The sequence below is a fragment of the Spea bombifrons genome, chromosome 2, assembly GCF_027358695.1.
Source record: "Spea bombifrons isolate aSpeBom1 chromosome 2, aSpeBom1.2.pri, whole genome shotgun sequence".
Classification (NCBI taxonomy): domain Eukaryota; kingdom Metazoa; phylum Chordata; class Amphibia; order Anura; family Pelobatidae; genus Spea; species Spea bombifrons.
The window spans coordinates 95,162,265-95,180,905 of record NC_071088.1 but is presented as its reverse complement, the minus strand read 5'-3'; positions in this window follow the sequence as shown (position 1 = coordinate 95,180,905).

Below are 18,641 nucleotides of genomic sequence, written 5' to 3'. Positions count from 1 at the left end.
AACCTATTAGATTAAGCCATTATCACTTCTTTAATTATTCCAATGACAGAAATGACGCATAGAAAGAATTGTCAGAAATTACGGTATAACATTATTTGAATAGGAACGCCTAAAAGCACATTTAATTATGCTAGCTACGAAAAGCAATGTCATTAATAATATATCAGAGTTCAATATCAACGGAGACAGAAGCACATTATGATATGTTTTAAGTCAACCTGGGAAACATTATTTATTAATTAACAAAAAATAATAATCATTTATTTCCATAATCAAATCTTGTACATAGAAGAAAATGCATTATTTTAGCATTTATCTGAATCTGATTTCGGAAAAGTTAGATTTTTGTCTGCTAACTAAAAATATTATAATAAATTAAACACAACCTAAACCACCAGGGTAATACGTGTGAATGGGCATGTGGCTATCTGTACCAGCTACTACAAACTTTGCCTTGTTCTGCTTTATTTGCCTTGTTCTACTTTAAACCTCAACATTTAGGACATTGCTGTTTATTCAATAATATTCAATATTTGTGGATTTTTTCATCAAAATCATGAACTACCAATATGCTCTATCATTGAAATGTCTGTATGGCAGTTTTTAATTTTTTTTTTATAATAAAATATTTCCTTAATGTTATGGGGTTATATGGGTGCTATTTTCATATTTACTGTTTTCTGCACCATGTTTCAAACTTTGAAAAAGTTGTTGAGTGAGCATCTATGAGGAACAACAGTAAGGCATTGCATGGTGGGATGTTTTAAATTTACAGCAGAAGAAAGGAACGTTTAAATATGTTATAACCAGTTGGCAATGTTAATTTTAACTGTTTACAAACAATTTTGAGATTGTGATTAACTTAACTGGTAGTAGGGCCACTTTAAAGCAATTTAGAGATAAACTCTCCTATTTGAAATTGGCCATTTAAAATGCCAAGTACTTCAACTTGTGCCCTCTGACCATATCAGTTCGCCCCTTGGCTAAGCTATGTGTTCTCTGCTTCTCTCTATAGTGCTATGGGGCACAGCAAAAATATTATGGGACTTAACTACTATACAACTTTTTGATTAAGCTTGCAAAATATTATGGTTTCCCCGTAGTTGAGCAATTTAAAGCCTAAATAGCTGAAACATATATAAAACAAGATTTTTTCGTAGTAGAAAACAATGAGTATCTTAAGCAGTCTACCCTTTAGCATGGTTCTTAATTGTGAAATAACTTTGATACAATAAACCCAATGAAATCGAGGATTGTGGCAAATGAAGTCTCTTTATTACCGTATTTGCTCGATTATAAGACGAGGTTTTTTTCGGAGCAAATGCTCTGAAAAATACCCCTCGTCTTATAATCGAGGTCATCTTCTAATCAGACCTCCGCTGGGGCCAGGCTGCTTACTGGTGCTTTGGTCGCTAGCAGCTTCTCTTCTACCAGCGGCAGGAGAACAGGAAGCTAGAAGAGTGTCACATAACTCTGCCTCCCCCCTCCTTCCTCTGGGGGGCGGGGCCAGAGAAGTTGGCAAAATCCCCATTCAGCCCTGAGAAACAAGCCTGACCACAAAGTGACCGATACTGTCAGTGGAGGGGTATACTTGCACCCAGCCGTATGCCATTGCCAGGCCCAACCACAAAGTCAATGCCCAGTGCTGGCCCGAATCGAAACTGTGGAGGGTGTTTGCTGGCAACCTTTGGAGAAGGGAAGGCCGCGTTACCACTGGGAATCAAATTGACTGAAGCGTTAGTGTAGCTTGAGACTTTGTTGGCGTTTCTTTACCCGGTCATGATGAGATGAGTGGTGGGAAACAAAGCAGAAAAAGCACGCAATACCAACCTGGCCCTGAGGACCAGGTTAAATACCTATCTAATTTAATTAATCCCCTTTGTCCCTTTCCCACATTTTCCCACTGTTGCAAATGGCACAGCCTGCTGCTCTTTGTTCTCTGTAGAGAAAGATTGCATGCTGGGCCAGGCTAACCTCCATTTTCTTAGCGCTGTATAAATATCGATACTGAAATCCTTTACTATTGCCTGTCAGCCTCATCTCTACTTCTCAACACAATGGTTGACCTTAATGGACCACTGAAGACCATCATACCATTTGTGAGTACGAATATGAAGTTCCCTAAAAGGGAGCATTGTGTGTTGATCGTGCATGAAACTCAAATAATTACATTAGGATCTGTATAGTAGTATTTTGGCAACATAACATTATAAGATAAATGTGCTACTAATATTGCCAGCTTGTACAATAATGTTTAGACTATTAGGGCATAATTATATATGTATACAGTAGTCAGCGTTAGTGCCAAAAAATAATAATTCATATTGGAGAAAAATAATATGAAAGGTGATATGACAACAAGCCATACTTATAAAGACCAAAAAAAGCCCCAAATGTGATGCTGTTAGTATTTATTTATTCTGTTACCCTTCCTCCACATGCAGAAAAAAAATTAATTCCATAGATTCTAAGTACTGAAAAAATAAAGGTATATTTAACAAATTAAAGAGAATAATGACAGGTAAAAAAAGTTAAGGAATATAAAATGAAGCCAGTACAAAGAAACTCATCTTCAATATTTCATATTCTGACAACATGCAATTTCTTGTGATCTAGAACTAATTGGTGCTAATATAAAGAAAGACTAATGCAATATACTTTGTTTTTCACCCAAATAAAAAAAAACATGCATACACAAAATTAAGAAAAATGATCAGCATACATATTGCAAACTCAAGTTAACCAGTCATTCAACATACATGCTTAATGCAAATAACAAAACGAAGAATGCATAAAAAATACATCAATGGCATTTTCAGAATACATGCAAATTTTGAATAACCCATTCGGTGTCACTGAGGCCTGCCAGATATGTAAATGAATGTCTCAGGATGAATCAGAATAGATTAATGTCTGTATAAATTATCTTATTCTTCTTGAGAAATACTCTAAGGAACTGTAGGCTCTTCAACAACTGTCTGCCTTGAGAAACATACAAATACAACCAAAGAAGTTTAATATCAGAAGCTTAATATATATATATATAAAGAACATTAATATATATATATATATATATATATATATATATATATATATATATATATATATATATATCGTATTGGCTCGAATATAGGCCGCACCCTAAAAGTTTAGGGCTATTTTAAAGAAAAAATTATTTTGAAAGCAAAAATACACATTAGTGGAATGGTAAAAGAGTATTTTACCTAATACACAGGAATACATGTATTTTAACATTTTTGATATCTATTATGCAGTTAGTAAGCATATATTATATATAAACAGAAATTTTGAAAACCAATAGCCATTTTAAGGTCCCCCCTTATTTCATAATCATATGCCACTCTGCATATGACAAAGGGGGGCCGACTGGCGGACGTCTGTGCGATTCACTTAGACAACCTCCGCTGCCGGCACTTCCGACAGAGCAGCACTGGCGGAAGTGCCGGCAGAGGAGGTTGACTATGCGCATCGCCGAAGCCAGTGAACGCCTGCATGATGCGCTTAGACAACCCAGAGAATGGAAAATTGTGCCCCCCAGCTATTTTCTTTTTTACAGAGGTTGTTTTATTTACACTGCCCTTACGCACTGCTTTACACACACCTGTCCATAAACACACACATATGCTGCCTTTACACACGACTGCCCTTAACGCACACGTGCCCATTAATACGCATATACACATACATTGCCCTTACACATGACTGCCTTTACACACATATATATACACACATACACACCAGCTTACAAACATACAAATACCTACACTGCCCTTACACACACATACTCTCCATACCCACACACTGCCCATACACACACCAGTTCACACACACATATATAGACATACACTGCCCTTACACATGACTGCCCTTACACACACCTGTCCATTAACACATATATACACATACACTGCCCTTACACAAGCCTGTTCATATACACGTGTATACACATACACTGCCCTCACACTCCCCTGCCTTTACACACACACATATATATAGACACACACCAGCTTACAAACACACAAATACCTACACTGCCCATACACACACACTCTGCCCATACACAGATACACAAACACACTGCCCATACACACATATACACAGCCCTTACACACACATATAAACAGTCCTTACACCCCTTTCTCCCCATCTCTTACGTTTCTCATCTTCAATCATCTATCTTCCATCTTCTCCTATCTTCCATCCTGTGGTGGGAGCACGAGGTCTGTCACTCCAGGCCTCTGCTTTATTGCTCCCTCATCACTATGCACCGGCTATTGATGCAGACCGGCGAGATGACGTAAAATCCTCTGCATCATTTGCCGACGTGTAGTGATTAGGGAGAATGGAAGCCGAGGCCTTGCGCTCCTTAATGTTGGAACGGTTAGAGGGGGGTTGTGATATCCCCAACCAACCCTTCTCATCGGACACCTCCTCCCCAGACCAGCGCCAATGGTGCCTGGGTGCACACTGCCCACGGGGGCGCCCGATGAGCAGGGCTGGTTGGGGAGAGCACAATCGTGCCGCTGCCTTGGCAGTCCCCGGCCCAGGGGAGGTGGCCTTTCCGCTCGTCCCCTCCCCTATAGAATGGCTACTGTTTTTTAGGGGCATCGAGGTAAATCACATTGGCAGAAATGCAATTCACACTGGAAGCAATGTAATTCCCCTTTCTTCCCCTTTCTGATGCTCTGTTTGAGCTTCAGCAAAGTGTCTTGACCACGTCTACATGCCTAAATACATTTGCTGCCATGTGATTGGCTGATTAGCTATTTGTTAACAAGCAATTGAACAGGTATACCTAATAAAGTGGCCAGTGAGTGTATGTATATACAGTGGATATAAGAAGTCTACACACCTCTGTTAAAATGCTAGGTTCTTGTGATGTTAAAGAATGAGACAAAGATAAATCATGTCAGAACTTTTTCCACCTTCAATGTGACCTATAACATATATATATATATATATATATATATATATACACACACACACACACACAACCATTCAAAAGTTAAGGGTCACTAAGCTACTTTTATGGAAAACAAGGAAATTTGTAGCTTTGCTAACATAATTGCAAAAGGGTTTTCTAATGATCAATAAGCCTTTTAAACCCTGATTAGCAAACACGATGTGCCATTGGAACACAGGAGTGCTAACATAGGGTCCCTATATTTAGGTGGGCCCCATCTTAGTAATAAACTTAAGAGGATCTGCCCTTCACCTTTCCCACATCCTCTGAGGGGTACCCTTAAACCATTTAGGGCCCCAAGCGGCTGCTTTATCTTCCTATATGGATGTGCCTCCTCAGTCTACAATAAATTATATGCATAGGTGCACTACCAAGGGACAGAAATTTGAATTTCATATGTATTATACATATGTACAATGGATACCAAAACATATTTTCTTAACAGCGAGTATATTATAAAATATGCATCAACCCTGTTACAGTATTTCTTCATATTAGAATACTAATGAACAAGCTAGACATTTATGACCCAGTTCCACAATGCTAGAAGCTTTAAAAGCAGTATATTTTGGATGTCTTACTTCTTTTGATGGACAGGCATTTGTAGCTTGTAGTAGAGGGATTATCAGTTATGCATGTCATGGCTAGCCTGTTGTTACTCAGTGACACCTTCCTGAATGCTTCTTGAAGAATATACCTAAAAAGACCTAAGTAGTCTTAAATGCTCAAAATCTAATGCAATTCAGTTCTCCATTAAATGTATCATCTTAACCGAATTTGTTTCCATCTCAAAGAGGAACCATCACTATCCTAGTCTATTTCACAAAGGGCACGCTACCACTTTTTTATGCAGCCATTTACGTCCAACTTCTTCCAAAATTTGTGACAACAATTAAACAACCATTATACAGTGACTTGAACTATATTCTGTATTTTTATTTAGTTTTTGTTTTTATTTAGGTTGGTGGACGGTGCAAAAGTTTCATAATGGCAAAGAGATAACAATGGTGGATAATTGGGCATGGTTGGATTTTAGATCAGTATCACGGTGACAGTGTCACATGTCATGTCTGCTACAAATATGGGCAGTAAACAAAAGGTAGGTCTAGTTTCAATATAAGAAGAATGTTTTCATGGTTACTTTATATTAAAACCAGAATATTGAAAATGAAATGGTAAAAAGTAAGCCACTTTAAAGTGCAGAAAATAATAATTATTCTGCCACACCATACATGTTAAATTTGTTTCTATTTCAGTAAACAGTACTACTCAGAGATGTACTAAGATCCTATTTCTGTCCGTTAACTGTGAACCAATTATGGTGTTATATTAATAGTCTTATTTGATTGCCTGCAGAGTGTTTGAGTTATTCTGCATTTAACAGGTGCATTGGTTCTAGAGCTGCAGGAAAATATTTATATCTGAATGTGTTTAACTGGTGTTTAAATTTGCTATTCCACTTAGACAAACTAATTCTACTCTATAGTATGATAAGCAAATGACCATTTTATTATTTTCTCTGGAGATTGGATCACTTTAAAACAACACAAGCACATTTATGAAGTTTTTTATGGCAACACATTTTGTATCACATGACCAGTGTTTACAGCCAAAAAAATATGAACTAATTATGAATTTACTTTATGATAAAAAATATGTCTGTGAAGGATTTGGACATTCAATAGTACTAGGTTAATTCTTCATTTAATTACAATGGGGTAGGTGAAACAACACTTTTAAAAGGGAGTTTAGTTACATTTAAAAGATTGCAGTCTGAAAATATATTTTGATGAAGATTCATAGAGTAGCCTATATTTTATAATCTCCAGTTTATCATAACTACATCAATTCTTGTATTGCCCATTTTTGTTGGGGCCTCTTACTCATTTTAGTCTATAATGTTTGAAGTTGTCCTGATTTGTTCAGCCTTCCATAAACCTTCTGGAGAACCATCGGCCTGTCCAAGGTGTTTCAACTGAATTTGTAGAATTAGCTCATCTAATGTATAAGCTTCATTATTCATTCAAGCTTCATTGCTACCACAGGTCATTGAGCCTTGTTTGTGCAGTAACACTTTTCATGTGTAAAACTTACATACAGAATTTCAAATGGCTGTACCCATGGGGGTGACAGGGACCTCCTAAAAGGTCAATCTTATGAAACAATGAAAAAATATACCTGGGCTGTTAAGACTTTCATAAGCTTGGTGAATACTAATTGTGAAGAACAGAAGAGCTTGGCCCTTTGTGTATATACTTGGGTCTGATTTGTGTTTTTTTTTAACTTGTTGGTATGTATCTCCACAAACTGAACCTATACAGTCAAACTACTGTGTCTAATTAAAAAAAATAATCTGAAATAATGCTGGAGGTTATGCTATTGGATGTAGCCATGTTGCATGAAAACAAAAAGATTTGTTTGAAGTTTTCAGAAAAATAAGGGTTAACATCAAATTAATTTCAAGGTAATTTTTAGGTAATCCGTATCTACTTTTAGCATATTTGTCTCAATTACAGTGACTGAAAGTCATTTTATAAATGATTTTGCTCTTTTTCTTCACAGCTACCTGAGACATCACTTCTGCTGGCATCACTATGTGCCCTTAGGTTTTGCTATAACCCACTATTGCAAAGAGTGCTTTTTTAACCTTCATTGCCAACTCTAGTCCCAGCAGGCCAGCTGTATAAAGTTCCCAGATATGCCCATAAGAAGAAAAGGAAAATCACCAGGGCAGTTCTTATTCAATAAAACTTCAGGGCAGTTTATAATGTTTTCAGTGTCAGTTTTACATCTCAACAGACCCTTGGCACAAAACTGTACTTGGTATCACACTATATTCTTAAAAAATACAATAAAATGGCATTTTAGGAAAGGTGTATGCTGTAACCAGGCATTGCATACTTAAATATTGTTGGGGAGCTATTTGGTGACAAAGGCTATATTAAAGCTGTCCCCCCTTTGGATCCTGTAAGAACAGCTATATGGCTAATCCAGGGCTAGATATTCTGTAACAGATTTTCAATTTCTTTTTGATCAACATCCCTTCTGGTGAGAAAGCAGTTTTACCACTAAATCATGCCACTGAAAAAAACGAAATAAATATATATAAATAAGATGCCAAAATATCAGAGTATTGCAGTATGCAATGATACCTTTTTTATTGGATTAACATAATACTTTAAAGATAAGCTTTCAAAATTGTTCCTCTTTTTCTCAGGTACTGCTTCAGACCTAAGAAAGAGTGAAAACTCTTGAAAGCGTTGACAAATAAGTGCAGAGACAGAGCGGCAGACTCTTGTACTGCCTGGTTGTTTCACAGAGGTTATTTTATTGACACTGCCCTTACACACACCTGTCCATAAACACACTTATACACATACACTGACCTTACACATGACTGCCCATACATGCTGCCTTTACACACACCTGCCCATAAACACACATATACACATACACTGCTTTTACACACACCTGCCCATAAACACACATATACACATACACTATCCTCACACACCCCTGCATTTACACACACATACAGTGCCCTCATTACAAACACAAACATACCTACACTGCTCTTACACACACACACACACACACACACACACTGACCTTGCACACACCAGCTTGCAAACACACACACACACACACATATATATATATATATATATATATATATATATATATATACTGCCCTTATACCCCTTTCTCCCTCTCTCTTTGTCATGAACTGGGTCTATACAGACAACTGTAATGACCCAGAGTGCCCAAAGATTGTGTTCAGGAGTTATTGCGCAGTAGCGGAGTTGGACAGGGCCTGGAGCAGGGCGACTGCACTCTCCTGGGTGGGCATCTAGGGTCGTACAGCCACATACCAGCACCCTGACATAGCAGCTGATGTTGTCCCGAACAAAGCAGAACTTAGTGATATCCTGCAAGAGCCCTGGAGCAGGCATGAGACATAGCACTAGAATCATTTGCAGGATGCTGCAGGCTGGGAGTACGGAAGCTAAGCAGAGTATCAACAGAAGCTTAGCAAGCAAGGAGGACAGAGCAATGAACAGGGAGACCGAGCAAGAAACATAACCAGACAAGACATACATGATACAGGGCGCAACAAAGGACAGGGAACAAGGCAAAGAACACAGGGGATGGAGTGAGGAGCCATAATCCTCGGACGTTTCTCCTTTAAGCAAGGATAGGACAGCTTAACTGGGACATGGGGAAAGGAGAGAGGAACCGAAATTCTCAGATGATTCAGGGAAATGAGGGCAAAGGTACATAAGAGACAGAAAAACATGAATACAAGAACTAGCCTAGGACTATGTGATAACAATTGGAGATTCTGTCACATCATATGGCCATAGTATGCTTAGCCCACCACTACGCCAAAGTACTCCAATATTCGGTGGGTCCTAACGCTAAACCCTGCTTACTGAATCACTAATAAGCTGAAACCAAACATTGAATCTAAACACAAAACCAAGGAGGACATACTTTTAGACTGCTGATTGAGACAAACAGAACAAACGGGTGGGACACACCTTACAAAGTAAATAGAACTGAAGCAAAGAGCAAGACTGGAATCAAGGAATCAGAAGCACAGAACAAAGCATATGGAAATCCAGGAACGGATTACAGCAAAACGTGGGAACTGAGGCAAGGCAGGGAAAAAAGATATGCAGCTCCGCAGCCTGGATGGCCCTTTCTCTTATCTTCCATCCTCCATCCAGTTGTAGGAGCATAAAGTCTGTGACTTCATACCTCTGGTTTAGTGCTCCCTCATCACTATGCGCCGGCTATTGATGCAGAGCACGGGGAGGACGTCATATCCTGGTACTCGGCATCTATTGCCAGCGCGTAGTGATTAGGAAGCACGGAAGCTAAGTTCTGAAGTGACAGACCTCCCGCTCCCTAACGTTGGGCCGGTTAGAGGGGCATTATGATCGCCCAACCAGCCCTGCTCATCGGGCGCCCGCTGAGCAGGGCTGGTTGGGGAGATCACAATCTTGCTCCTTCCTCGGCGCAGCCCTGAAGATCGGTCTCTTCGCTCACCACAGGGGCTCCCAGCATGCAGGTGTGCCCAAATATTTAGAAAGCACTGTGCATATTGCTCATGCAACTGGGGGTTTCCAAATTCGGTGGGGGGGAAAGGGGGGACAAGGAATAATCTAGGGGGCCCTACCCTTGCACATTCAACATTCAGTGTTCTTTAAAATGCCAAAGAGCAACGAAAGAATAGAAGGAAAAAAGACTACACGAGGCAAAAAGCAGAGAAAATAAATGGAAAAGGAGAGATTGGAAGGAAATGTAGAGAAAGGGCCCTCCCCGTATAAATGCTGCATTGCCCAAGGATCCTTAATCTGGCCTTGCACACAAATAAAGTGTATAAAAATAGGTATATTGACAATTAAATTAGCCCACTGGTACAGTCCAAATATTTAATACATAGATACATCTACAACAAAACTACACAACATAACTAATAAAATTGACTAGAAACACTTAAGAATTATCCATGTTGATGGAGTTTATCTGTGTTCTCTCTGTAGAAATTCTCCATAGGCCTGGGGAATGTCCCTCTCCCTTCCAATGTCTATGTCAAAGACTCCTCGTGTTCTAAAGACTGTCTGTTCCAGGGATTTTGTTCCAAGGAATGTATATCCCAAATACTGTGTGTTCCAAAACTTTCTCTCATCCTAAAATACACTTGTTTTTATGAACTGGTTTGGCTACCAACAACTCTGTCCAGGATATCCATTTGTCTCACTTTGGTAGAGGTTCAGTAACCAAAAAAATAAAAGTAAAGAGGTCCTTTATTAGATGTAAAATGCAAATGGTATTTACAGTGTGAAGCCTGATGGATCAAGTCTATACACAAAGCCAGCAACTGTAGGCATTGTAGAATTTTCTTATAAGCAATATAGATTACCCTCTACCATACGCCACTCTCGGCCACATCAATCACATTCTACAACATAAACACCACTGACCACACAGAACACATTAGTATATTCGGCTTCTGTTTACAGTTAACTAAAAGGTGGCAACTCTTAATGTGCAGAATTTAGGAGGTTGTCAGTTAAAATTGAATTTATTTCAATTTACCTGCGAGTTCTCTCTTTGTATTTAGGCTTTGTGATATCAGAAATGTAGCTTTTTTTTTTTTACACATGGATAGCAACCATAAGCAGCGCCGGCCTTAGGGGTGTTGTGCGACCTGTGCCGCCGCACAGGACGCCATGGCAACAGGGTCGCGGTCCGGGACTTAAATTAAACCATCGTTTGTTTTTTTTGTGGCAACAGGGTCGCGGTCCGGGACTTAAATTAAACCATCGTTTGTTTTTTTGTAACTTTATTTAACATGGAGGATGTTAAATAAAGTTAAACAAAAAAAACCCGGTGTTTTCATTTAAGTCCCGGACAGGGGCGCCGATCGGTTGCTCGTGAAGTTTTCAGCAACCGCTCGGCGCCCTTCACTCTCCGTGACGGACGCCTCCCGCTCCCACTGCATGACTCCGGCAACAAGGTAAGTAAGGATAGGGAGAGGGGGTAGATAGTGATAAGGGGCAGGGGGGGTTGAGAATGATAAGGGGCAGGGGGGAAGGCAGTGAGAAGGGGCAGGGAGGGAGGCAGTGAGAAGGGGCAGGGGGGGAAGGCAGTGAGAAGGGGCAGAGCTGGTAGATAGTGAGAAGGGGTAGAGAGTGAGAAGGGGCAGGGGGGAGGCAGTGAGAAGGGGCAGAGGTGGTAGATAGTGAGAAGGGGCAGAGGGGGGAGATTTTTTTCCTTTTTTTTGGGATGGGGGGGCGCCAGAGGAGTAGTCCGCACAAGGCGCCAGAAAACTTAAGGCCAGCTCTGACCATAAGGTGCTAGAAAATCAAGTGGAGATTATGTGATTGTTTTACTTTGTAGTTTGCACTGTTGTACATACTAAACATGCCAAAGATGATAAAAATGGAAAGAATCAATTATAAGCAAATTAGTTGCTTTAGAGGATTATTTCAACCTATAGTAGCATTTTAACAACACTATACTAATACTATTATAATAATGCAGTGAAGCACATTGTATTTCCTTGTTATGTGATGAACTAACAGTCTTTTATTATAGTGCAAAATAGCCCTGATTTATTTAACATATGAAAAAATGCACTTATTCCAATTGATTTTTCCATTTACCCACTGTGATATGGAAGTTAGTTGAGATTATAGTACAATGCAAGGAAGATTTTCTATCAGTGTATGGTAATTTGAATTATAAGCAATGTTTCCCGAAAAAAGTATGTTAAATGTAATTTAGCAAAAATGGCCAGAACATTCAAATTTAAAACCCTACTAAAATGATTTCAATGCATTATTTATTTAGTGTGCCTGAGAAAAAAACGAGGAGCCAGTGACCAGTTTTTCACTCTCTTTCCTTGTATACCTGCTGATTTTCCTGGCACCACCAGTATCTATTTTATGCATTTATTTTGTTTTGTCTGATAGCTGGCACATTGGGGGGATTGCACATTTCTGCCACTTTTAAAGAATTTTGGGCTTGCGACTCCAATATAAATCCCCTTTTATTTAATTTAATGCATAATGATGATTGTCAAAACCCATTGCATGGTAGCCCAATACATGCTTTAGGTTCAATGGAATTCATGCAAACACTACATTTTTGTTATACTAATAAATTAATTTTTACATTTCTCATTATTTTTCATTTGTCTATCAACTGAAATCAGATATCTAAAACAATAAAACTTTGTAGCATACCAATATTTCCATATAGTGTTTTTCAATATGTGCCAGGAATTCAATTTGAAAAGCAGTTGTTCTATGAATTATACTTATTAAGTTAGCAGTAATAGTTATATTGTTTTCTTTAATAGAAATGTAATGTTATGCCATAAAATACTGTAGCTAGCAAATCACTAATTCAAAATTCTTAAATCTGTGTGAAAAAAAAAATGACTACATGGCATATCTATGTCATTAAAAGGAAAGCAAACTGTTGCTTCGCTAAAATATTTCACGCTATGAAACCTATCAAACACTAATGGAAAATAATGCTGAGAAAGTTTTTCAGTTCAATTAAGGTTATTAATCATAAGCTACAGAAACAGTGGGTGGGGTGTATTAAAGTGAAATAAAAAATACTCCTTATGTCCTGAATACTTCAAAAGCAGTTATTATTCTAATATATGTTGTACAAGCTAATAGGAGCTAAAGCAGATGGTTTAGAATTCTTAGCCATAAGGATATGAATTATAGGCTTTATAGTTGTATCTTGCTAATGGCTGTGTCCAGGGCTGGTGCAAGGCAAAACATAATTTTTCCACCCCCTGGCTCCACCCCACAAACCCCTCCCCTTTTGTCCCCCTTCTCTCCTCCGTAATTACAATAGGGGCGCCGCGCAAGTATGCCCCGGCACTCCCATAAGGTCCTCCTAACTGGCTGACTTGGTCCTACTCCTCCCCATAGTAACCGCGAGCCACGGCCGCGCTTACTGAATGACTGCAGCCGGCCCTAGGCGGGCGCCTACTTTGCCTATAGGTGGCACCGGCCCTGGCTGTGTCCATCATGATGATAACAAACTGACCCTATGGAACAGAAGTGTTTCTGCTAAAGAGATAGTTCGAACAAACTTGAAGGAGCCACATGACACAATTACAGATCAACCTGTCTGAACTGGGGATATTTTGTCCTAGTAGGAGCGTCTGATGAGAAAATCCTTCACTGTATTTTGTATAACCCATTTGCTTTGTTCCGTTAATGTAAAAATAATGTATCACATCCGCTTAAGTACTTGCAAGCACTTATTTCCTACCAATACAGTTTTCATGTTTCCTTTTAGAGTTAACATAATGGAAGCCATTAACAAAGCCTGTAACCGAGTTACATCAACACAAAATATTTGCTTTTAGAAGTTCTCTGCTGACCAATAAATAGTACAATTCGCACAATAATAGAAAACTATCACACAGAAACAATGGCTCTCTGTCCTTATACACATATCCAACTTTTATAAAGCAGCTAGGATCCACAGACAGCGCCATTAACCTTAAGCTGGCAGTCATGCTAAATTTCACTAAAGCAAACTTTGCATCCGCAAAACTGTAAAACAATAAGCACTTCACTTGGAATGCATTTTAGATAGAATTTAAAAAGCCTTGGATATCCCTGCACATTGGGGCTGGGAGGGAAAAAAAAAACTTTTTTGACCCAATTCAATGGGGATGTAGTGTATCCTCTGACCACTTGGGTCCACAGGAGTAAAATACATATTCAGCAGCCATTTTAGAGCATCCCAGGGGATGCGAGGTGAATTGTGTGAGTTGGGAGTAAATTTCAACTCGCATTAGTACGGTAATTAATCTGTGAGTTCATTACATTTGAGGGTATTTTTGCCACTGCAAATGTGAATTGGCATTAGTGGATTTGCAATGTGGTTGCTGCAAACCCACAATTTTACCAACTTGTATGCTTGACCAGCTTCTGCATATGCATTGGGAGCACAGAAATATTGCAGCGACGTGGCATGTTGAACAAATAACTATGAGCATGGCCTAAATTATTGCAGCTCTGCCAATCATATCTTCAGAAGCTCTGAAAAGAAAATATTGTTTTTACCAATTTTGTTATCTTTTGCAATTAATAATTATAAATATATTTTATTTATGTAGAGCCAACACTTTACAGTGTGCTTCTTATAGTATGTATATTGAAAGGGTGTCACGGAGCTGGATAGTCTGACCGACTACCTCCGCTGACTTGTGCTTCCTTAGCCTGGGACAAAACACTCTTTCACCGGTTTCCCAGTCACTAGCCGAGACTCAGCATAGGGTATAACCAAAACAAAGACTGATTTATTTCTCACACACAGGGCTGGATATATCCAGCAAAGCACACATTAACATAAAACAAGATATTGGGATACAAACCGCCCCCTTAATCTGCCTTCCAGAGACAACCGGGTCAGTAAAGGGATTAACAATACAATAGGGGTCCTAACCTCCACTATCTATTACTGGCCGAAATCAGCTCCAAGGTTTTGCCAGGGTAAATGTCTGTAGTGGTGGAACTGAGGGGAGGGGGGGGCAACATAGTAGTGGACCATGGGGTGGGGGGGTCTGATATTAAGGTAAAACAATGGCAGTCACTCCCTGGTTGCAGATGCTGGCTGTCTGCAAGGCATAATCCCCTCAGCAAGTGATGACATGATATACTGCTGGGGGTAGCCACAGAAGACTTTACAAAGTCAGGGCTCATAGTCAATAGGGAGGAGGCTGGCAGCCAGGCCTCTCCAGTGGCCCCAGTGATGGATGGTTCCGTCACATTGGGTATGAAAAACAAACAATACATTAGGTGGAGAGGGCCCTACTATTTGTATTTATATCATGGCAAACACCATTATCTCAAGAACTAAAATAGCCTTTATCTGTGGTTTTTAGGAACTATTTTCATTGTTTTTAGGGCTATTTATTAAAAAAAAAAAAAAAAAGTAGGTACCAGTACTCATGTTTCTTTAAAAGTACATACACACACATGGCTTCTCCCTTATACATATACTCATACACACTCACTTCTGCCCCCTCCACAGCCAGCGAATTGCGCCTCCCCAACACATTAATAAGGTTTTGGTAGCAGTATAAACTGCTTTGTGTGCCCACTATGTAGGAGGTGAGAGTAGGTTCTCACCCTATTGAGAGTGTGCCTTGACGTGGCGGGTGAGCTTAATTATGCTTTGGCCAATTCATATAACCAAAACCTCTCATTTATATTATGTTTATATATTTGTTGCCAACTTTATTAGGGTAAGAAGCGCAGACAGTTTTTGTTTTTTGTATACATTGTACAGCCAAAACACTGTTTTTGCAGAATGCTTACACCTGTTTGGTAGGCCTTATATTATACATTTGTATTATTTGAGCCTGTGACTAGCTTAGTGCACCGACATTTCTTCTTTTCCTTGTTTTATAATGTGCCAGGGTCGGGCATTCACAATGCATAGTCACTTAGCTCAATTTTGCCTCACCTCTCACCTTTTCGTTTACAAACTTCACACTAAGATAAATAGCTACACTATCAAGTACTATCTGTAACATGACTGACCAAAAAGGAAGGTAAAGCAAGTGACTAGATACAGTGACACCTAGAGGTCTAGGTTGGCAACTCTTTCTGAACTTTGTGAGACCGTATTCACATACATATTACTTCTGTATGACTTATTATATATACTAAAGCAAAAACTACTAAATCTTATGTCAGGCTATTGGGAAATATTCCAAGCATGATATTGATTTAAAGGGACAATCTAGCCATCATATGCACAATACCTTAATGCATATCACAGCTGTGAGATCACTATGAATTTGAATGCTGCAGAGCAGCCAATCACTGACACAAAGTGTTGGACAGTGGAGGAGGATCGCAGCTATAAGTGCTTTTTTTTTTTTTTTCTTTTGTTTTTGGAAGAATTCATAATAAAATGCTCACAAGTATTCTAATATGGATTCTTCTTTGGTAGTGCTATCAGCAAAACCCGCACTTCTACACTAGATCTGTCTGATACAGGACATTTTTTGTATGTACTTGTACATACTCAGAAGAGTGTGAATAACATTATGTATAGGGAAAACATCCCACACATGACAACAGTAGATGTTAATGTACTGTACAATTGTACATGAGGGGTTTTTTGACAGCATGGAACAACTCACAGCCTAGTCCAGCAAAACTTCAAATAAAACATCTGCACATACATTCTCTATCCCTTATGGAAGGAGCATAATGTAGGCCACTGTGGGACTGACCTCTTCTTATCAATTAGCTTCCTTTGTAATATGATTTACAACTGATACAGAAAACACCGGGGTTGATTTAAATTTCTGCCAATGTAATGTTGGCTATGTTAGAATGATATCTTTGGATTGCGAATGTTCTTAAAAAAAGCTGTTTGGTGTGTTTAAAACATGATGCAGTTAATGGGACCACTGCAGATTCAAAGTGCAAGCAAAAGGAGGTGGATCAAACACACTGCGGATGTAGTTTCATGCAGCTGGGGCTTTAACTGTCCTAGTTTAAAACAAGCAGTTACGAATAATAGACAATGCTAAAAAAAAAGGAGAGAGGAGAAGAGGCAACAGTAAACAACTGAAGGAAGAACAGACACATTTGTACAGTAGAAAGCCAGATGTGGAGATAGGTATCGGTTTGACTTAGTCTGTCAATTCTAGTCTTGTCATACCCTTTGAATATATGTATTGTAAGAAGTGCTGCGTAAATTGTTGGCACTATATGAATAAAAAATAGTAGTGTACATGAAAAGGACAACAGTGGGAGGAAAGACAGGAAAGGACAATAAGCTTGTATTGTTCCCCAAGATTTCTAATGATGATCTTGGTTGTGATTACATAAATAAGCAAGATGCATCATCGGATCCAGTAGTTGATGCTATGATTCTTATGTATAATAATATATTTCTACACCAAATGTATATTTCAAGTTTCATAAAACTCGGCTATATTTTATATCTACATATGTATGGAAAGACGTCTTATGGGAACACAAGTAATCAAATATAACAGATAGCCAAATAGATTAGCTTGATGCATAAATGGATTATTGGCAAACAGAACAGTGGTCATTTCTATGTACCACAGATAGTTATTTAAATAAAGTACTGTAAAATGCATGTTGTGTGCAAAAAATGAGATTTGACAACCCGAGACTTATGCATCTAATGCCACATTTGTTAATTTATCCTTTAGAACTAGGTATGTGTGAAAGGTTGAACTTGATGGACTGAAGACTTTTTTCAACCTACTATACTATCCTGATATGTTTAAAATGGAGTTTCATTATAAAGAGATTTTGTCTTATCTATATAACAAGTAGCTGGAGAAGGAACTTTCTACAACCAGCAAGCTAGATTATTCTAATGATGTTCAGAAGGATCTATTCCTAAATGGGAGAGTTGCCGGGAAGTTTTCAGTAGAGTTGTGGTTTCAACTCCTTGACTTCAATTCACATTATGAAGGTTGAACCAAAGTGACCATCTGGCGCAGGTGGAGCTTGGCTGGCCCTTTGTAATGTATAGTTGAAGTCTTCAAAGTTTTCTTATTCACTATTTACATAATTAATGAGTTGGTCAATATTATGAAGGAGAAATGCTGGTAGGTATCCCCAACAAGAAGCTTGCCCTGTTTGTTGCATAATGGGTGAAAGATCTCACTGATTATATAAATAATGCAGGGCGAGCCAAGCTCTTTCTATAGCATAAGTTCACTGGGGTTCAAACTTCATAATGTATAGTGAAGTCAAGTAGTTGAAACCACATCTCATCCTTTAGTGAACAGACCCACCCCAGGTTTCACAAGGGGCAATCCATATTGTGATTTCTAAAGACAATATTATTTTGACACTTTTTGGGAGGGTTCTTCAAACTAGGGGGCGGTACCCAGTACTGGTTTACAAGATACCTATCACTGAATCAGACTGAAAGCAAGAGACAGCGCTTGGATAAATGTAAAAACAATAAGTTTAATACAAAGACAAAAAATATACAATACATTAAATAAAAGAAATACAGATATATAAAATCAATAATTGGGTACAAATATATAAATAGCAGTGGAGTGATGTTCAGCCTGCCCCACTAGGGTTTAAAACAA